The sequence below is a fragment of the Microtus ochrogaster genome, chromosome 18 (assembly GCF_000317375.1).
Source record: "Microtus ochrogaster isolate Prairie Vole_2 chromosome 18, MicOch1.0, whole genome shotgun sequence".
NCBI classification, from domain to species: Eukaryota; Metazoa; Chordata; class Mammalia; order Rodentia; family Cricetidae; genus Microtus; species Microtus ochrogaster.
The window spans coordinates 28774455-28795099 of NC_022020.1; the positions used below are offsets into that span (position 1 = coordinate 28774455).

Consider the following 20645-nt stretch of genomic DNA (forward strand, 5'->3'; position numbering starts at 1 on the left):
AGTTTATAAGATATTTCTAGTTTTAGTTAATTGTAAGTTATAAGAAATCTGTAGACATGGTTTAAAACAATGGCAAAAAACATGTACGGATCCTTTTGAATAGAGAAATGTATAGATCTTTAGCCTTACTCCCATGTTTTGAAACTGTATTGAAATAATATGTTGGGAATGGTTGATTTTGCATTGATTTTGAGCCCTGACCCAAACTTTTAGGTTTCTCTCAGTTACTTTTGGAATCTCAGGGGCAACCTCTCTTTCTTGTTCCCAACCTTGGTCTGTGGCTCATTCTCCTTCTCCTCTATTTTTTCTGCTTGTTTTTTCCTCTCTTTTTGCCTTCAGTTTAAGAACAACTTTATCAACCAATACTTACCTCATTTCTATGCAGTCAATATTCATTATCATTACTATCGTTATTATTTCCCAGTCTCCACATTAAAGTCAACTATTTGAAAACCAGAGACATAGTGTCTATTCATTGAAATATTTATCTCGGTACTTCAAGGCTTACAATTTCATATTAATCACTTAATAATAAGGAAGATTAACAGATAGTACTTTGCTATATTTGAAATAAATGATCGAACTCAGCTAAATAGCACCAACATAGTCCTCTGTTAGGCAGTGGCTATGGCAACAGACTGCAGCTTGTCATTCATGGACCGTCAGTGCTCGGCACTGTGACTCACGTAGGTGAGTATCTTGATGTGTTGGCAGAACAATGCTTCAAAGTTGCCACGAACAAAAACACAGGACAAACACTGCATCTTTTTATTCACTTGGAGACTTTTCTACAAATTGCTTTCACAGAGATGGAGAGCAGGGATGGCAGGAGAAACGATGCAGAAGCCCAGCTGACAAAACACAGCCACATGGGAAGATTACTTTCTGGTGCTCCGTACCGCTGCCTGTAATTGACAGTAATTTGTTCTGTATCTTATGAGGACCTAGACATCTTGATTTTCTGTGTCACAATGGACTACACCTATCCGAGGAGAAATGCTAACTTTTCCATGACATACTGGACATATGTATTGAATCGTTACACTTTCTCCATTGGTGTGCGCAATGATTATGCCTGTGTTTAAAAAAACCTGAAAAGGGTGGCAGTGCTAGCCTTTTGTAGCTATGTGCACACAACAAAAACACTATAATTTTAAAATGTAATTTATAGTCTGCATCCTTTAAAATCTAATGCTGGGTTAGTTTTCATTATTATTATTTTAATTTTCTTACTAAACTTTAATTATTTACCATAGCAGATTATTAATCAGTAAACTTTAGTCATACAAAGTGTACTTTGCTCATGGGCGGTATGATTAATTGGCAGCACACACTGGAGCACTGTGAGGGCTTCTCTGGGGTCCAGTTTTGAGAAGCATTGGTCTAGCGAGATGACAATCAATATATTAAGTCTAGGGGGTATGTCAATCACTGTAGTAAATCAAGTCTGACCTACAAGTCTGATTTTCATTTCATGTAATCAGTGCTAGACCAAAACTCTTCCTTCTCTAGTTTCTCAGGTTCTGTCCTTGGGAAATTAGTTATTCGCTGATTTCTCATGCCATGATTACAGTTTTGGTTTCTTAGCCCACATCATTTTGGTTACTTCCTTTCTGAATGACTGATAGTTTGCCTCATATTCTCTGTCTCTGTCTCTGTCTCTGTCTGTCTCTCCGTGTGTGTGTGTGTCTCCATCTTTTTCTTTCCAAGGTCTTATGTGTAGCCAAGGATAATCTTGAACTTATGGACTTGCTGCCTCCACATTCTGAGTGCTGGGCTCACAACTGTTCTTCATGCCTGGCTGCCTGATTATTTTTAAAGAATAAATAAAAATTTGTATCTAACTTTCCATGTTTCCTAATGAGTACTGCAGGCAGAGCCTCAACATGTCTTCATCTTGCCTATTGCTTTTTTAAAAGTTGATTTTAGAATTTCATATATGAGCACTGCATTTATATCCCCCTTCTCTCTCCAGTTCCTCCTTATGTCCTCCCCACTCTTTCTCATATTCATGGCTTCTTATTCCTTAATTATAACTGTTACATGTATATGTGTCTAAGTTTATAAATACATTCTGCTGAGATCATATATTGTTTCTTTTACATACTGAGGGCTGGTATGTTGAGTTGAGATAATCTACCATTTTAGAGAAGACTGATTCTTGCTCTCCCAGAAGTCATCAGTTGCCTGTGGTTCTTCTAAAGGTGAAGCCCTTGGGAATTCCTCTATTTACCCTGCTATATCAACTGGTGTCATTTTTATTTTAGTCCTGTTTAGGCACCCAAATGATTAAGCTTTTTAGTGTGCAACTTTCCTGTTACAATAGAAGACAGCATCATGCCACAGGCGTCCCCACTTGGTCCTCTGGATGCTAACACCTTTTCTTCCCTCTCTCCTGTGATAGTCACTGAGTCTCAGGTATAGAGGTTGTAGTGTTGATGTACCAGTTGAGTCTGGGAACCCCAGAGTTGCTTACTCTCTGCACTTTGACTAGTTGTGGCTATTTCTTTACTCTCTCTTATTAACTGCATATCGTTTCTCCTCATCTAAGCATGAATCAACTATGGAACAATGAGAATTCATAATGTATTTAGTCCTCAGACTCTATAGAAAACCGTAACTGACAAGTGTTATTTCCTTACACCACAGAGCTCCAGGCCTTCCTTTAAGTGACCAATAGAAGCACAACCCATAGTAGTTGTGGCTGGAGATGCTAGCTCAGCGTTTCACAAGGGTTTCCTCACATAGGATGCTTTGTACTGAACAGTACTGAGATAAAACCGTTTTCATTTCTAGGTGAGGATGATGGATAAATGTTCTAGTTCATTGACTTCTCGGCATTAGTGACAGGCAGATTTAATGTGACTTGTTTTTTAGCTGCTTCAAAAGTGAAGGGTTTTATGTTAGCTAAGATTTGTGAATGGTTTTCATAAAGCTCGCCTTAAGAAATATCATTACCTCTTCTACGAAGTGCTTTCTTCCATCCTTTACATTTATTATAGGTGCTAGTACTACACCTGGGTCTACCCAAAGGTCTTTAATGTCTTATTTTCATCTCCTACATTTTCTTTTGCACTTTGCTGCCCTTCCCTTCTCCTTCCTGGATTCTATCCTCACCTCTATTGAGTTGTATGCCCTGTGCTCTCCCTTCCCTGAACTTTCCAACAAGCTCTTCCCTTCTCAGGAACTCTCTTTCCTTTTTTATTGGAGCTATTTATTGCTTAATCTCCAATTATCAATTGGGCCTGTCAGACTTCACTTTGGAGAAGCACTCTACCCAACGGCTTCCAAAACTCCAAGTACTGCTTCCTGTCAAAGCCTCATCACAGTGCCTCATATCTGCTCATTGAATGGCTCAGTACCGTCTCCTCTCAACTCTGTAAGCCATGAATTAAGGAGCTTGGCCCTATTCATGGTCTGATACTCAATGTCTAGAAATGAGTGGTATATAGTAAGCATTCAATGAATATTTGATCAACTAACAAAATATTTCAAGTAGAAACTCTACCATGTGTGAATGTTTTCATGTGTATTTGATTTCTTTGTAAGAAAGAAGCTAATTAGGAAGAAACTAATGATTAATAACAAGAACCCCAATCAAAGCTGCTTCTTATGCAAGTATTTTATGTAATGAAAAGGTCTTACCCTTGCTTTTTCATTGAACTGAGGTTACCCATGGAGGTGGAGTGTATTATGAAGTGTTTTGCAAATTGTTAAAAGACATTTCTTTAAGTGGTACAGATCCGGGACTATTTTCCCTATCGGTTACCTGTGCATCTTTCTCTTTTCAGAAACATACAACCTCTCTAAGATGCACATTTAAGGCAGTGACAATAAACCCATAAAGTAAATTGACTTTAAATAGTAAATATAGAATACCAATTTTATCAGAGATGATAAATGTCATAGAGTAGCAGGAGAAAAAGAAAACAATTATCTTGCTAGAGGAACAAACACATTTATCTATAGTGTAAGCTTAAAAAATGTTTATTGCCTTTTCCATCAAGTATACCAGTTTGTAGTGGATTGAAATATTTTCCCATCCATTCTATATGTGTAACTCAAAGCCCCCAAACTGAAATGAAAACACTTGTCACAGGTGTGTGTCACAGGTAAAATTGGACCTTACAAATAGTCCTGCTTTTAATTTTAATGCGTCCCACTGCTTTTTGACTAAAGATATCTGTGAATAGGCTTGGGTGGTGTCTTCTGATATCAATATTCCCTGTATTCTTAGAAAAAAAAAGTTGATGTTTATTGAAAGAGAGAAGAAAAAAATAAATCGTGTGTGTGTGTGTGTGTGTGTGTGGTGTGTGTGTGTGTGTGTGGTGTCTGTGTGCTATATGCACACGTGTGAGTGGATGTGAGTTCCTGTGCATGCAGACAGAAGCCAGGGGACATAGTTTTCCCTACTCCACTAGTTTCTGTCTATTCTTTGAGACCAGGGCTCTCAGTGGCCCTGGAGCTAGGCTGGAGTGCTCCTTTCATCTCCATCCTCCCTGCTCATAGTGGGATTGCAGGGTCATGCTCCCACCCCCGGCTTTCTGCATGGGCTCTGGGGATGAGAACTAAGGTCTTCATGTTTGCTCAGGGTGCTTACTAATGGAGCTATTTCCCAGGCCTCTATTTTGTTAAATGTTGATTGTTGTATGTTCATGCTCAAAGTGATGTGTTTCGTTAAGCCATGTATGTTACATAGTTCACTCATAGTAACCCACATCCCTCCATGTTTCCTGCCTTCTTAATTTCTTTTCTTAGAATACTCATACTTCTACGTGTGTGTCTTGTGTGTGCATGTGTGTGTGTGTGTTTGGGATGGGGACTGGGAGTGTGGGAGTGTGCTCTAAATTATGTATGTGAGAGAACCTGTGATCTTTGCTTTCCTGATTGTGGCTTATTTTGTTTAGCATGTCATAAAGTTTCATCAGTTTTCCAAAATATCATGTACCTTTTTTTTTTAACCGAGTAAAATTCTCCCATGGAAGGTGCTTCTGTGTTCTAATTCTTTCTCTTTTGTAGAGATGAAATAGCCCAAGAATGTTTATCAGAAATCAAGCCTTAATAAAATGCTTTGAAATGCCCTTAGAGTCATAAAACACCCTATAAAACTGGCACATTGTGGCCATAGTTTAAAGCCTTTCTGTCCCTGCAGTGCAATGGTGGGGTCAGTTTCCCACAGAAAAACTGAAGAGTTTAGGATATGATTAAATTTAGTATTATGGAGTAGTTCTGGCAATATGGAGGAACCGAGAGCCCTGTGAAATCCTGGGCATTCAACAGTGAGAGGGAGCAAGACACAGAACTTGGTGGTGGTGGTGGTGGTGGGGAGCAATAGAGCAGACAGTGATGGCGGCGCCTGGGCCTCTAGATCCAAACACAGAAAGATTTTTCTAGAAAGAAATCCACAATTCTTTCTCTGGAGGCCTGCTGCTAATCATATAGTTCCTGGTGATATCGAATTTGGAAGTTGCTTGTTTCAAAATGTACTGTCTTTTAAGAGTGACATGTACCTACTCAATTTGAAAGTTTAATAGTTCCTCATGGAACAAATAGTCTGCATATTGCCAGTGCATCTGTGATTAAATATAAGCACGTATTTAGAGATCAATTTAAAATATTTAATTTTAATACTTTTTAAAATCCAGATTTGTATTTACTGTATGAGCTGTCCAGTCTTATATCAATTTGACACATAAACTAGAGTTACCGGAAAGGAGAGACCCTCAGCTGATAAAATAGCTCCATAGGAACTGGCTGTAGGACATTTTATCAAGTAGTGCTTATGAGGGAGGGCCCAGTCCTTTGTGGGTGGTGCCATCTTTGAACTGGTGGTCCTAGGTTCAATAAGAAAGCAGGCTGAGAAAGCCATGGGGTCAATCCATTAAGTACACCCCTTCGTGGTCTCTGTATCAATTCCTCCAGGATCCTGTCTTGCTTGAGTTCCTGTCCTGACTTCTTTTGATGATGAGCAGTGATGTGGAAGTGTAAGCCAAATAAATCCTTTCCTCCCCATCTTGCTTTCGGTCATGGTGTTTCATCACAGCAACAGAAACCCTGAGACACTGTATGCTGAGTCTATTTCTGCTAGCAGGTACAGGTATGCCTCGTTTCACAAAGCAGTCGTTTTATAAGTCTGCGTCGTGGGCACGTCATCTCTTACTATATGGGCTCCTAATCGCGGGTGCTTGGTTGTTTGTAAATTTCTGGTTTTGTTCGCAATGCAGTGAACAGTCGTTGGTGAACTTTTGCAGGTGAAACTTCAGGTTGCATCTGAAACTACGGCATTTCAGGGTTGAGGGCACATGCTCATTTAATTTTTGTAGGTAAATGCTAGAAAAAATTTGCATCAATTAGTTTGCGAGAAGCAGCATATCACTAAATAAAAAAATGGTTTACTTTTCTCTTTCCTAGTAGGTGAGAAAATTGAATGCAGAGTGGAGCTTTTTTATCTTGTAGTCCCTACTGCAGCCAACAGAGCACTCAGTAGGTATTTGTAGAAGGAAGGGGTGAAGAATGAACAGACGTGCTCATATTTCAGTCTATGTTACACTAGCAGAGTTATATCAGAAGCAATACTAAAATCACATGTTAATTTGACAACTATACACGTTTTGATAGTGTATAGTTTTGAAGGTGCACATGAGAATGTGAATAAACCAGGCAATTACACAGAACCCCCTCATACATCTTAGTTAGAGGCTCAGGGAGAAGAAGAGGCCTTCCAGACTCAATCTATATTTCTTTTCTTTCAGACTGACTATGCTCTGAGGCTACCAGAGGTTCTGCTTGTGATTTCAGAATGTGGAAAGGGGTGGAAGGAGGCACACTGTCCTCTTTTCCCAAAGCAAGAGTGCGCACCCATGTCAGATTAATTGGGGCAGTGTTGGCTGCACCATGCCACTGCTCAAGGGAATTGCCTCATCTATGTGATCACTGATTAAGGTTCCTAAGCTCTCAATAGATAGCCTGTCCCCTCTTTACTGACCATCAAGTACTTCATTGTCCAGTCTAAGTGTGTTTCTTGTGATTCTCAGCTACTCCAAATCCTTCTGACAGCTAGAGACATACTATGACTTTTGAAGAACAGTTTCCTGGACTCATTCTACCACATTCCATTGTGAAAAGTTCTTATCTCCCCAAGTCTTATGTCTTACATCTTATGCTAAAGCTTTTAACTAGAAAACCTACCCAATATATTAGTTACTTTGCTGCTGTGATAAAATACCGTGACCAAAAGCAAATTGACTGAGGCCAGAGCTTCTTTCAGCTTGCTGCTCTAGAGGATTAGAATCCATAGTGACAAGGGCTGCACGGCCATATGCAGCACAACCAGGAAGCTGACTGGTCACACGTCTATACATGCACAGGAAGTAGAGGGGAGAGGGAGAGAGAGCAGGAAGAGAGGCAAGACCGGGAGCTCTGAGTGACACACCCCTTTTAGCAAGGCCATATTTCCTCAAGATTGCATAACCTCCCATGCAGCTTCATCATCTGAGGACCAGATGTACAGGACGCTTCTGGTTTCTTATCAGCCATTCATAGTTCATGTTGGCTACCATAGTGATTTTTAATGTGTACCTGCAGTTTGGGTGAATAAGCTATAAATATGCCATCTACCTATAGTCAAGCCCAGAGACACAGAGTAAGATTTTGTTGTTGATGATGATGTTAAGAGCTCTAGAACTTTCTAAGGCAAGTTGATTTGAAATACCGTCTGCATCCACAACACCAATGCCCCTGGGAGAGACAAGGTGCATCCTAGAAGTATTTACTTCCTCCTACGTCCTCACCAGCCAGATGTCTGGCTGGCTGATGAGCCCGGGCTGTTTCACTGCAGGTGTAATGAATGTCCTAGATTACCTGGTGACTTTGAACTTTAATTTTTATTAGCTAGGTTCCCTGGAAGAGCACCCCTGAGCCCCTGTAATCTTTAGGAAGTCCCTTCTCTGTAGGCTGATAGAATTTATGACCTCGGGTTGGAAAAGCATAAAGATGAGATGATCCTCCTGAGAGCTCTGTCTCTTCAGGTTAGTGTTAATGGAGAAGCCTTATTTACCCACTGGATCCCAGGGCTGTAAAAAAGGAAATCCACAGCCGAGTTCTAAAAGACGGCTCTGGTTCAGAGCCGTTGCAGAATCTATAATTGACACCACAATCAATGAAAACATTTTATTGGCCCTCTCTGCTTTTACTACAGGAAACTACAAAGCTCTGTTTTGTACCATAACAGCAACAGATTTTGTTGGTGGCCATGAATCAATCTGTTAAGTATATTTGAAGGAATGTGGATGTTATTGAAGTTGGATAGGAATTTTCAGGTAGTGCCAAGAAATGAGCTTCTACAAATAAGCAATCAGTCAAACAAACAAACACAGAAACGGGAGCACTTGCTTAGGTCTTACAAGATTGCAAAATACGTTAGCACATATCATATGTTCTGTCTTCCAACTCCAGGATAACATGGGCAAGGTCTGAGTTTTAGCTATCCCATTTTAGATACAAGTGTGCATTTGAGGTTCAGAGACCTTGAGTAATATGAGATTGAGATTTTCTTGAGCAGTGGTCTCAGTGTCTCGTGTGTGTGTGTATGTGTATGTGTGTGATACTTTGTAGCTTTAAAACCGAACAAGGAAAAATGTAAATGCTTCATTTCTACACACACCAAGTCCTCAGAGTAAGAAATTTGAGCACAAAGTAAGATAGTAATTTGTAAGCTTTACCATCTATTAAAATGATATAGGGTCACATGGGCAGTTCACTTATTCAGCACATTCAGGGTTCCTTTCCCATTGAAGAATCTTCTGACTCTTACTGTGTTACTCACTTGTTACCTCTTTTATTGGAGAGTTAGTGGATGTTTTCTGTGTATCAGGCAGTGTACTGCAGAAGATAAGTAACACACAATCCATGCTTTTAAGAGTAACAGTAACAGTATAGATAATATTATGGTAGTCTATGATGGACCGTGTAATATGCCTACCACTTAAGGCACATTATAAGATTTTAATCCTGTATCTCTTATTATTTCTCTTTTTTTGCGTGTAAAGATTGAAATCCACATCTATTAGTAAGCCATTGAATGGCAGATCTAAACTCTGTTAAAAGGAGGAATCGTCAAGTCCAAGTGGAGCAAGATGTTGGAGGGGTAGATTTTGAAGTAGTTAAGGGAGGAGGTGGGTGTGACCGTGATTAAAATGTGCTGTCTGCATGTATGGAATCCTTGAAGAGGTCGTAAATATTGTTTCAAAAAACCTTCATTCAATATCTGGTTTGATTACAATGCTTATACATCGTCTACTTTCTTCTTCTTCTTCCCCTTGCTTTGCTAAGGCGTGAGGGAGACAGACAAGAGAATAAGATAAAGTAGCATGGACCAGAGGAAGTTCAGTGACAGAGGGACATATGAATCATAGGAACACAAAGCAAACAAAATAATGGTAGTTTGCTTTAATAAATAGAAGGGATTGCACTTTAAAGTAGCCATGGAATCCTCCTTGGCAAAGAAGAGAAGTTAACCTAGGAAGAAAGGACATATGGATTAAATTGTAAGGTCACATCTATGAACGTCTGCCTCAGTGTCATGCAAGATATTCACTAGTCACTGACGATTACTGAGTCTTAGAGTTCATAGTATGAATCAGTTGCCTATAGCGCTCTGTGTGGAGTAGGCATGATGCTTTTCTTAAATTTGTTTAAAGCTAGAAAGCACACCTCACAGTTTTACGATAAGCAGACCTCAGAGCACAGCGTCATCGCTGATCTGGTAGATTCAGTTTCTAAATAAGCAAGAGGCTATCTCACAAGTTAATACATTCCATTGCACTGGTCTTCAGTTTTATCAGGTCTCCATAATAAGGTGATTGCTGCTTATATATTCCGAAAGACTTCCCTTTCACACAGGAGGCAGTCGCATTGGTTGAAAAGCAGGGATCTGTAATTACCCAGAGCAGGAAGAATGAGAGTTGTCAGCTGTCAACCAGCGGATGCTTCTCACAGTGGAGCAGAGTCACAGTGGGAGATGGGGCGCCTGTCCATTCTCTACAGATTTAAAGGCTTTGAGGTTTTTAAATTAAAACTAGGATGCCGGTGTCACTCATCAATACTGGTATCATATCATTAGGAACCTGAGAAAATCCTTGGAGTGTTGAGTGCTCTGTCCTTAAGAAACAGTGACAAAGTCCCCAAGCTGCCTGGAGAAATAAGGGGAATGTTCTGAGTGTAATTATTCAGAATTATTCAGAGAATTCTTTGGAGTAGTTGAGTCATGCTTTCCTTTTCAAGTTGGAATTTTCCTGACTCCCAGTTCTATGCAGGAAGTTCCTCTATGCCCTTAAAGTAAATCCTATAATTAGAGCTTGTGACCTTCTGGTTACCAGGAAGATGCCAAGAACTTCCACACATATTAAAAACAAAAGGGAGGAGCTTTCCATAAAAGACAATAGGTTAAGTACTTTCTTAAGGCTTACTTTCTTTCATTCTCCTGTCCCTATTAAACACTCCCTAAAATAATACATGGGGGATAAAAGCAAAATCTCTAAGGTCAAAGAGAATAGTCCAGGAGGTGATATCTGTTTATAATGTCAACATTTTGGAAGTGAGAAAGCGGGTGCACAAATGGTAGCTGTCCTAGCAGGAAAGAGAAAACAGAGTCAAAGTGGCAACGAAGAATGAAAATAAACTCAGGGGTGATCAGCCTAGAGGGTCTGGAAAATCCTCGTTACCCACATATTGGAAGGAAAAGAAGGATGCTGATTAGATTTTGTCAACTTAACACAAGCTAGAGTCACTTCAAAGCAGGGAACCTCTGTAGCAAGCTTTCTTTTGCGTCACCAGCTAGCTCCCAAATTATGACATGAAGACTTCTTATTAGCTATGAATGTTTGGTCTTACCCTATGTTTGTCCCACTAGCCTTATCGCTTAAATTAACCTGTTTCTCCTCCTCTTAGGCTTTTTACCGTTCTTTGATTCTTTATGTCCTACTTATTCTGTTTTCTCCATTTCTGACTGGCTGGTGACTGCCTGGTTGGTTGGCTGGCCCTGGGGGCATCTCCCTCTCCTTCTCATTATTTCTTGTTTTTCTTTCTCCCTGGAGCCTAGATTCCTCCTCTTACTTATTCTCTCTGCCCACCAGTCCTGCCTGTTCCTCTAGTGCCAAGCTATTGGTTATTCAGCTTTTTACTAGACCAATCAGGTGCCTTAGGCAGGCAAAGCAACAAATTTTTTACATCATTAAACAAATTCAGGATAAACAAATGTAACACAGGGTTACATAATTAAAGTAATATTCCCCAACATAAGCAAATGTAACACATCATTACATAGTGAAAGTAATATTCCACAACATAAACAAATGTAACACATCTTTACATAGTTAAAGTAATATCCCACAACAAACATCAATGAAGAGGTGTCTTTATCAGATTGACCTGTGGGGCTTTCTATAAGGTCCCAACACACTGTGGATGGTGCCACCTTCCAGGAGATGGTACCAGGCTATATAAGACAGCAACCTTAACAAGCTATGAAACTCAGAGCAGTTAGTAGCATTCTGATGTGAGTGTGCTTTAGGTCCTGCCTCCAGGCTCCTTCCTTGAGTTCCTGTCCCAGCTTCCCTTATGGTGAACGGAGCCTGTAAAGGGAAACAAAGCCTTTCCTCCCCATGTAACTTTTGGTCATGATGCTCATCATAGCAACAGAGCATGAACTAGGACATCTGGAAAGCTGTCCAAAGAAAGGCTTTGCAAGGAAGGATTCACCTCTCTTGTGCAGCCCTGGCAAGAGAGGGCAGTTTTCTTCAGATAACTGAGAGGGGAGACTTAGTACTTATGGATGGCATGCCCAGTATGTGGCAACTTTGCAATACTGTACTGAAAATGAAGGGTTTGTATTAACCTCTACATTGACTCCCAGACTCCTCAACCCCATCCGTGGAATAGCTCACAGAATGGTAAGGAGATCAACATGAAACTGGGAGATTCCTCTCCTGTCAAAGTTATCTGACCAGAGATCGGGTGAGGAGGACACTGGAGATGCCAATATTCGGCATCGCCCCAAAGAATCAGTTTTACCCGCATGCCATCTTCCTACTCTAAAACCCATCAGCCATTTGTCAGAATGCTGTTCTTCCTTTTCCCACGACACCACATAGCTTTGAAAGCAATTTCATTGTGTACTTTAGGACCTCTGGGATGAGAGAATTAATAATATAAGAACATTCCTGCAATCTGTTCTGTAGTGCTGAGATCGCTGAGCAGTTGTACAGGAGCACAATGGAGTTCTTCAGTCAAAAGCTTTGGGAAAATAATATTTATTTGCTGCAGAATATAGCTTTTTTTGTTCTCGCAACTTGGCCACAGCAATGCAAAAAAAAAAAAAAAATCCTACCTCAAATCTTACTTAGAACCGTATACCATTATTTAGGCAAAGTGTCCAGGCTAGCTGGGTGGACGCTTTGGTGCTGGCTGACATCAATTAGCTCAAGTGGCTTTGGGTGGCGGCAGGGGACTTGGCAAAAGTGCTGATTCATTCTCTACTCTCCCTGACAGTCTCTGTGTGTCTGGGGGAAGTCAGATGTAGGTTTCTTTAAATTGTCCAAGCTAGGGAAACTGGAGACAATCCCATGCTGCTTCTTGTATCTCTCCAGCATCTACCCTGGGCATGTTCATAGCAGATGGTACCCTACTTACATTATAGTAACAAATGTCCCAATAAGAAACATGCCACGGGGCTGAGGATAGAACCATGATTTGGTGAGTGATAAGCTCCCTCAGTGCCACTGGTCTTCCATACCTAGGTCTGCCAACCCTGCATCTGGACCTCACCATGCAGCATAAACAATGTTGATATTTAGGGGTCAGCTTTACCCAACAATTTGCTCTCAATTGAAAGGATTTCACACTGTATACTTTTAAAACCTCTGTACTTAAACACACAATGCAACCTTAAATCAGAATACATCTGCCTTAACAATCAAATGACACAGAAGATAAATCCTCCAGGGGTTTGAGAGGACCAGTTTATTCAGAAGCTGAGCTGTTCAGAAAGGTGTGATTGCCAAAGGGTTAACCAATATCCTCTTTCCGAGTTGAAGTGATGTAATGCTTTAGTGTGTCCTCTGATTCATCTTCAAAGTCTATATCCATGGACCACATACAGGGTGGGATCTTAGTGGAGTGAGCATCTTTCTTGTTTTAGGGTCCAAAGTGGGGTGACCTTTAGAAATCATTTGATTTCTGCTTCTTTACTGAGAAAGAATAATGATTTATCTCATGGACTCCATGACACAATGAGACAAATGGATGTTGTCACTAATCTAAATGTAAAATATTCTAGACAAATTAATAATTTTATAGTATCATTATTGTGGCATAAGGTTGTACTTATGTTTGAATACCACCTCCAATAAGAGCTTTTATTGGCTAAACGTGTTGTGTCCCAGGCAATATGTTAGGCACTTCCATAATTTTATTTACTCATCATAATGTGGGTATGGAAATTTCACTATGATCATTGTTTTATAGAGTCTTGGGTTTCAGAAAGGGAAAATAACTCAGTTTTGCAGAGCAATGAAAGGGTGTATAAAAGGAACCTGCTCTTGGCTGAACATAGCGGACGATGACTACTGAGAACTCAAGAACAATGGCAATGGGTTTTTGATCCTACTGCACGTACTGGCTTTGTGGGAGCCTACGCAGTTTGGATGCTCACCTTACTAGACCTGGATGGAGGTGGGCGGTCCTTGGACTTCCCACAGGGCAGGGAACCCTGATAGCTCTATGGGCTGACAAGGGAGAGGAACTTGATTGGGGGAGAGGGAGGGAAATGGGAGGTGGTGGCGTGGCGGGGAAGAGACAGAAATCTTTAATAAATAAATAAATGGAGGAAGAAAAAAAGGAACCAGAACATGTCAGGTGACTTAGTGTTCCCTTGCTACACACTGGAGCAATCCTTTGCAGTTCTGACCCTCTTGTACTCTTCTATTAAGCACCTATTGTGTGTAGCAGGCTACTAAAAGTGAGGCAGGAAGATTAAAACATATGAAAGGCTTACAGGTAACATGGCCCACACCAAAGCAAGCAAATAGCTTATAGACATGCTTGGTAGAGGGCAAAGACCAGGTGAAGTTGAGATCAGAGTGAAGGGATATGTGTGTGTGTATGTGTGTGTAAACTGTTTTGATTTTTTTGTCAAACAGTAATATTATAAGGAAGATGCTGGGTACAGAGAGTTGAGAAAGACAGTTCTTGCCCCCGAAAGATACCAAGTTCTAGTGGAAGGCACAGATGGAGGAGCCTTTTCCCCAGCAACCATGGTGCAGCACAGTTAATAATAGAAATAACTTTGAAGTGCAGAGTTGGGGACAGTAATTAAGTGAGGGAAACATCGTAGGAAGAGGTAATGGTTGAACCGAGCTGAAAGATTAAAGAGAGGAATGAAAAGGAACCCTCAGGATAAAATGTTCAAAAATAAAGTGGAAAATCCAAGCAGCTATCCAGTAAATACAAAGCATCAGGAGCTAGATGCAGCCAGAGATTGAAAGCGTGGTCAGAAAAGAACGCCAAGAGACAAGAGTGGACCAGGCATGAAGGACCATGCTGAGAAAATGGGAGCTGTCGATTTTTAAAGCCTGGAAATCCATCAGTAAGGAAACATAAAATGGCTGTTTCACTGTGCAGGCCTTGCCTTTGTTTTTAAGGACCAGTAAAGGCAGAATGCTGATGCCACATGTCCCTCCCTGCCATGACTCTCAGAGACAGTGCCCTCTGAGGCAGACAGCATCCTCACACTGACAGAATCCAGGCAAGACAGGCTCTCCTGAGCACTGGCCCATACAAAATCAGAGCTGCCACATAATGCCTCTGAGAAGCTGTAGGTCTTCTTGGTGCTGCAGGAGCCGGGCCCCTATTGGAACAAATTCCTGCTGTGTCTGATGACCTGGCTCGGGTGTCTGTAGCTGCAGTATGGGTACTGAGTGAGCAAGCATGAAGATGATATTCAAGCTTAGTCCCAGGCCACAGTGGTGCAGAAGTCTGCTACTCTAAGGCAGGAACAGGTTGTGCAAGAACGAGGCGAATGGGAAGCCAGGGGGAGCATCTGTATTTGCAGACTGTGAATTAGTAAGCAAGCTGCCGTGGCAGAGCCCCTGTAATGTCTTTTGCTCTGATCAGCCTTAAAATCTTTTAGAAACCACATGGCTCCCTGTCCCCTGCCTTGCTGATGGTCTGAGCCCATTGCTGCTGTGCTCTGGTCACATCTAGGACACATTTTAAGACCCTGCATGTTTCTCACCTTTTAAAATTAAGCAAGTTGCCAGGTTTCAGTAGGAGACACTTGGCGAGCTTGTTACCATGATTTCTCTTGGATGAAAATGACAAACTGTTCCAGGAAAGCAGTTCCGGGAAAGAAAGGACCTTTTCTCATGCTTCAAAGCCAGCCAGCTTCACCCAGATGATCCCCCCCCCCTTCAGAAGCCGCCTCACTCATTCTCATACCCGCAGGGTACCCACACACACACCCCTGTGTGTATATACTCTATTATCCGTGTTCCATACAGTCACAAAACTTCACAGAAGCACACGGAGATCTGCGGGATTTCATATTACACTGAATCCATGGGAAAAGAGATGTCTGCATGAGTGGGTGTCAGTAACGATAATCACTAGTGCATGCTATTTTATATTTCACTTTATCCATACAGTGTTAATTTTTACAAGGCTCGGTAGCTGATAGGGAGCATTACGCTGGCTTGACGCACCATGCCCGCTCTATTTGTGTTCGAACTTGGGCCATGTCGATTTCTCATGTTTGTGATCATAGCCAAAACTAAAATAAAAATCTTTGCATATGTATCTTTTTATTTATGGAATAATTTCTGGAGGAAAAGCATCCTAGAGCACTTTGAAAGCGCTATGAAACTTCATAGCTCTCAATAATTGCTTTCATGTTGATTTTCCAAACAAGCGAAAACCTTCTGTGTCTGTGGTGTGTACCTGCACCAATTCCTCTGTTTTCTGAATAGTGGGCTGTGGTATTACAATGCCAGCCTGATAGGTATGTTGGAAAGAACAAGCCTGCTCTGATTTGAATTTTTATGGTAGTAGAAAGAATGAGTTTTCTCAAGCACTTACATATTTTCTCCTATGAATATTATGAATTTGTTTCTTTTATATATTTGATGTCTATGTGTTTCTTCTCATAAAACTTAATAGGTTTTTTTTTAAATTAGTGTAAATATTAAACACTTGGATAAAATATTAGACATTTGTAGACAGTAATAGCTTTCCTAACTGTGCATGAGATTTGTTCCTTTTTCACAGCAGCCAGCACACTGAGAGAGCAGCCCTGACTTATTTATAGAGTTGGGGTGGGGGCACCAGAGGCAGACTAGTTGGATCTTAGTTCTGCTATCTACTGTGGAGCAATAGAGGAAGTAGAGACATTTTAAAAATACCTACTCCGTAAGTTGTGCATATTGAATGGTTAGTATAAGTATCAGACAAGGCAAGGATACTAAATAATAACAAGACGCAGTGGGCAGAACAAGAACTTTGCAGACTAGTAGGCTGAGATGCAAATCTGGCCTCCATCTTGTGTCTGCACAAACTTAAGCAAGTTGTTTAACTACTCTGACCTTCGTTACTGGCTTAACAGGTTGCTTAAACAATGAACTAAATGAAAAGTCTCTGTAATGATGCACAGGATATAATGTATACTTAACAACTACAATAACTAACTGATATTGAAAAGTATACATGAGTAATTTCTTTGACAGGGCATTTTGCTAGTTCTGGCAAAAAGTGTCCTGAGTCCAGAGAACAGACAATTTTGAACTGATCTTCAGATACAGATTTAGATGTCAGAGATAATTTTAACTGGGGTATCATGACAGAAGCCATAGGGATCTGTAGAATAAATGCATCATTTGCTTTGGACCTACCAAGAAGAACAGTAAGTGAACACAGCATTGGACTAGCAAAGACCTGGCTGGCACTAAGGGCTTGAGGAATAGTAGTAGCTGATGGTGATCAAACATGATGCTAAGCTAGGGGATGAGGTGAGTAGCGAGTTACAGGTATAAAGGAAAATGAGCCAAAGTCAGTCATGAATCCTGAGGGTGAACAGTCCGCAGACTTCTCTTTGAGATGCTCTGAGATGATTGTGAAACAGCGAGGGGCATAGTCCAGGACAGTTTGATGGTCCTTAGCAAGAGAGATGCTATCCCCTGCTCTAGGATGCACTGAAGAGACATGACCCCTATTTATTCATCTCCTAGGGCTTGAGTTGAACATTTTTTTCCAGATAAGTGCTTTGACACATCCACAGAACAACTGTCTGAGCCATCTAGATTAACATCAGATTTGAGCGGCAGTCATGTCTACTATGTGTCAAGCTTTTACTCTGCACAGAGACTGCCTACCTTGTGGCGGGCATCAGGCCTTTTAACCCTATCAGTAACTGCCTAAAAGCAGGCGAAACACTGACTCTCATCTAAAGGATGAGGAAGTTGAAGCTTGGAAAAATCACATGGCTGGAAGCCATGAAGACTAGATTCTCACCTGGGCTTGTCTCCTCTCCTCTCGGCGGCATCTGCTCACTCCACCCTGTCTGCACTGCTATCCAACTGCACTCTTCCCTTCTCTCTCTTCACTTTCCTCCAGTCCATTATCATCCTTTCTCTCTGCCTCTTTCCTCCCTTTGCCCATGCCCACTGTCTGCCCGGTCTCTGGGGTTTTGTGGTGTCTGTGATACATGGCTGGCACGCTGCTGAGTGATTCTGTTTCAGTTTTTACTTCTGCACGATGCTACAGCACTAGAAAGGGCTCTTGGCGCACACACGAGCTTGGACCAGGCTACCCAGAAAGTGAATGCTTTAAGGCTGTTTTAGCCAAAGGTGCCAGAGGTAGGAGGAGCATGCTTGATTGCTTTCTACTTCCGTTCCTGTCTTCTATGCTCTTTTCTCTTCAATTTTCCACAGACAGTTGCCATGTGAATGTCCCATATCAAACACCATGTCAAGTGCTGGGGTTAAAATGGACTTGCAGGGAAAGACACATAAATGCAGTGAAACATGATTTTTGATGCGATGAAGGAAATACATCTGAAGGTTGCTGCTCAACACTGTCCTCATTTTGCAGTAATAGCCTGTTATTGCTTCTGTCTTTTATATAAACCCCAAACAGAACTAAGCTTAGACCCAGAAGAAGCCACCAGTGTTTAAAGAGAAAGGGGCACCAAAGTCATTCGTTTCCTTTCTCTCTTTCTGGGAACTACAGATTTTGAAGCATATGTCAAATAGGATTCTAGGGTTATACGCGCAACTCAAGACTAGAGGGGCAGAGTCGGAGCAGTTGAGCTTTTAAGAACCTGAGGGTAGGACAGCACAGCTGGGGCCATGAAACACAGTTTCTGGGTGTGTCTAAGAGTGATAGACTGCACATCTGTGCTGCTCAACATTGAGTTTTGTAAATATTCTATGTGTGCATGTGTGTGTATGTATGTGCGTGTGTGTGTATCTGTGTGCGTCTGTGTGTATGTGTGTGTGTGTGTGTGCGTCTGTGTGTGTATGTGATTCCGTGTGTGTAGTATGTATACATGAATGCTAATGTCAGAGGTGTCTTCCTTCTTTTTTTAACAATATAATATTTATAACTATGAATATGGTTAACAACGAAGAGATGAGAATAAGACCCAGGAACAGCTGGGCGGTGGTGGTGCATGCCTTTAATCCCAGCATGCAGGAGGCAGAGGCAAGTGGATTTCTGTGAGTTCAAGGCCAGCCTGGTCTACAGAGAAAGTTCCAGGACAACCAAGACTGTTACACAGAGAAACCCTGTCTCAAAAAACCAAAAACCAAACCAAACCCAAACAACAACAACAAAACTCCCCAAGGAACAGCAAAGCAACTTGAAATGCCAAGACACCTATTGATTTTATTTTATAGTTTTATATGTGGGAGTGTTTTGCCTACATGTATGTATGTATACTACTTGCCTTACTTGTTCCCGTGTATGCCAGAGGAGGGGGCTTAGATCTCTTGTATTAGAATTACAGGCAGTGGTGAGCTGCTATATGGGTACTGAGAACTGAAGCCAGGTCCTCTGGAAGAGCAGCTAGTGCTCTTACCTGGTGAACTATCTCTAGCCCCTACTCTTATTGATTTTAAAAACTATTGTTATTCTCATAATTCCCTTCTTCTTTTTCTTTTATTGAGACGGGGTCTCTTTCTGAGTCTGAACTTTATAAATGTTAGCTTGCCAGTGGCCACCAAGGGTGTTCCTGTCTTCAATTCCTTTGTGTTAGGATTACAGACATGCTCCACCAAACCTGGATTTTCACTTGGTTCTTGGGGACCCAAAATCAGGACTTCATGCTGGAATGGCAAGCGCTTTACTGACTGAGCCATCTTCCCAGTCCTCTCACCGCTCCACTAACTAATGGTTTGAAGTCTTAGCCCCTGCTGCAATCACATTAGGGGCCTAAGCATTTGGGCGACAGTTAGGTATAGATAAATACATGAGCGAGGGTCCCTGAAGCATATGTAATGCCTTAAAGGGGGAAGAGAGACATCAGATCTCCTCTGCCCATTGCGTTAGGGTAAAGGAAGAATGTGACAGCCTCTGAGGCCACACTAAGAAGCAAGGCAGTAAGCAGTTTGATCACGGTCTTCTCAGAACTGAGAACTGGGACAACTAACTGTATGTCCTTTAAGTCACGTGCTTTAGTTGGTCTATTTAATTACATCACCTCAGCTAACCAAAAAAGACACCACGTTTTTCTAGCACCAGGATGTGCATGTCCTGTGAATGACTGGAGGGACCAGAGAGCGTTCTTCTTCTCCTCTGGGTGGGATGAGAAAGAAGCAGCAGGACACCGTTCTTCCTATTCACCCGCAGAGGAAGTGTTTCCCAAGCCACATATTGGGAGAGAGGCAGTTATCACAGAGAGTATGGAAGTACACTCTGACAAGCTGGGCTTTGGAGGGCCCGACCTCAGCCAAGCATGCAGACACCTAGCCATTGTGAACCAGATGGGAGAGTAAAGTGTCCTGTCTGTTCTCAGCAGAGATCTGAGCATCTGCCATAAATGGGACTCTGAGCTAGACAGGAAGAGGGGGTTGATTTCATCACCAGCCAGATCACCTTTTAAGAATGTTCTCACAATGGCGATCTGTGGTTACAAAGAGCCAAGCAACTGAAGATGTTCACATACTATTAACTTATATTATACATTATAAAAGGGGACATCAGCCACCATGAGCTCCTATTTCTTAGCCCCAGGAGGACATAAAGGTTAGACTTCAGGGACAAGCATGTCCTTATTTTCTAGTGGTAGATACTCATATATTTATTAAGTGAACTAGCTGAGTACACCTAGCCCCACAGGAAATATAAATGTTAATTTTTCATTCATTTCACACATTACCGGCAAGCATTTATGTAACAGTGGAATCCTGTGAGTTAGTTTCATGAATTTCTTTTTGCGAGCCACCTCATGGGAAGTTTAATATATTATTACCTTTGACTTTGTCTCAGAAATCTCCTGGGAATGTCTGGCAAATGGGACTAACCACAAAGTTACATGATGTTAGGAAGTTTAATTACCAGAAAGCTCATAGAACACACATGACACTAACTAATTTTATAGG

At 41.4% G+C, this 20645-nt stretch overlaps 1 protein-coding gene across 1 annotated transcript in view; it reads left to right on the top strand.

Moving 5' to 3' along the window:
• Kctd16 (potassium channel tetramerization domain containing 16) overlaps positions 1-20645 on the top strand; it is a 262612-nt gene that overhangs the window by 119881 nt on the left and 122086 nt on the right. The window lies entirely within an intron of this gene.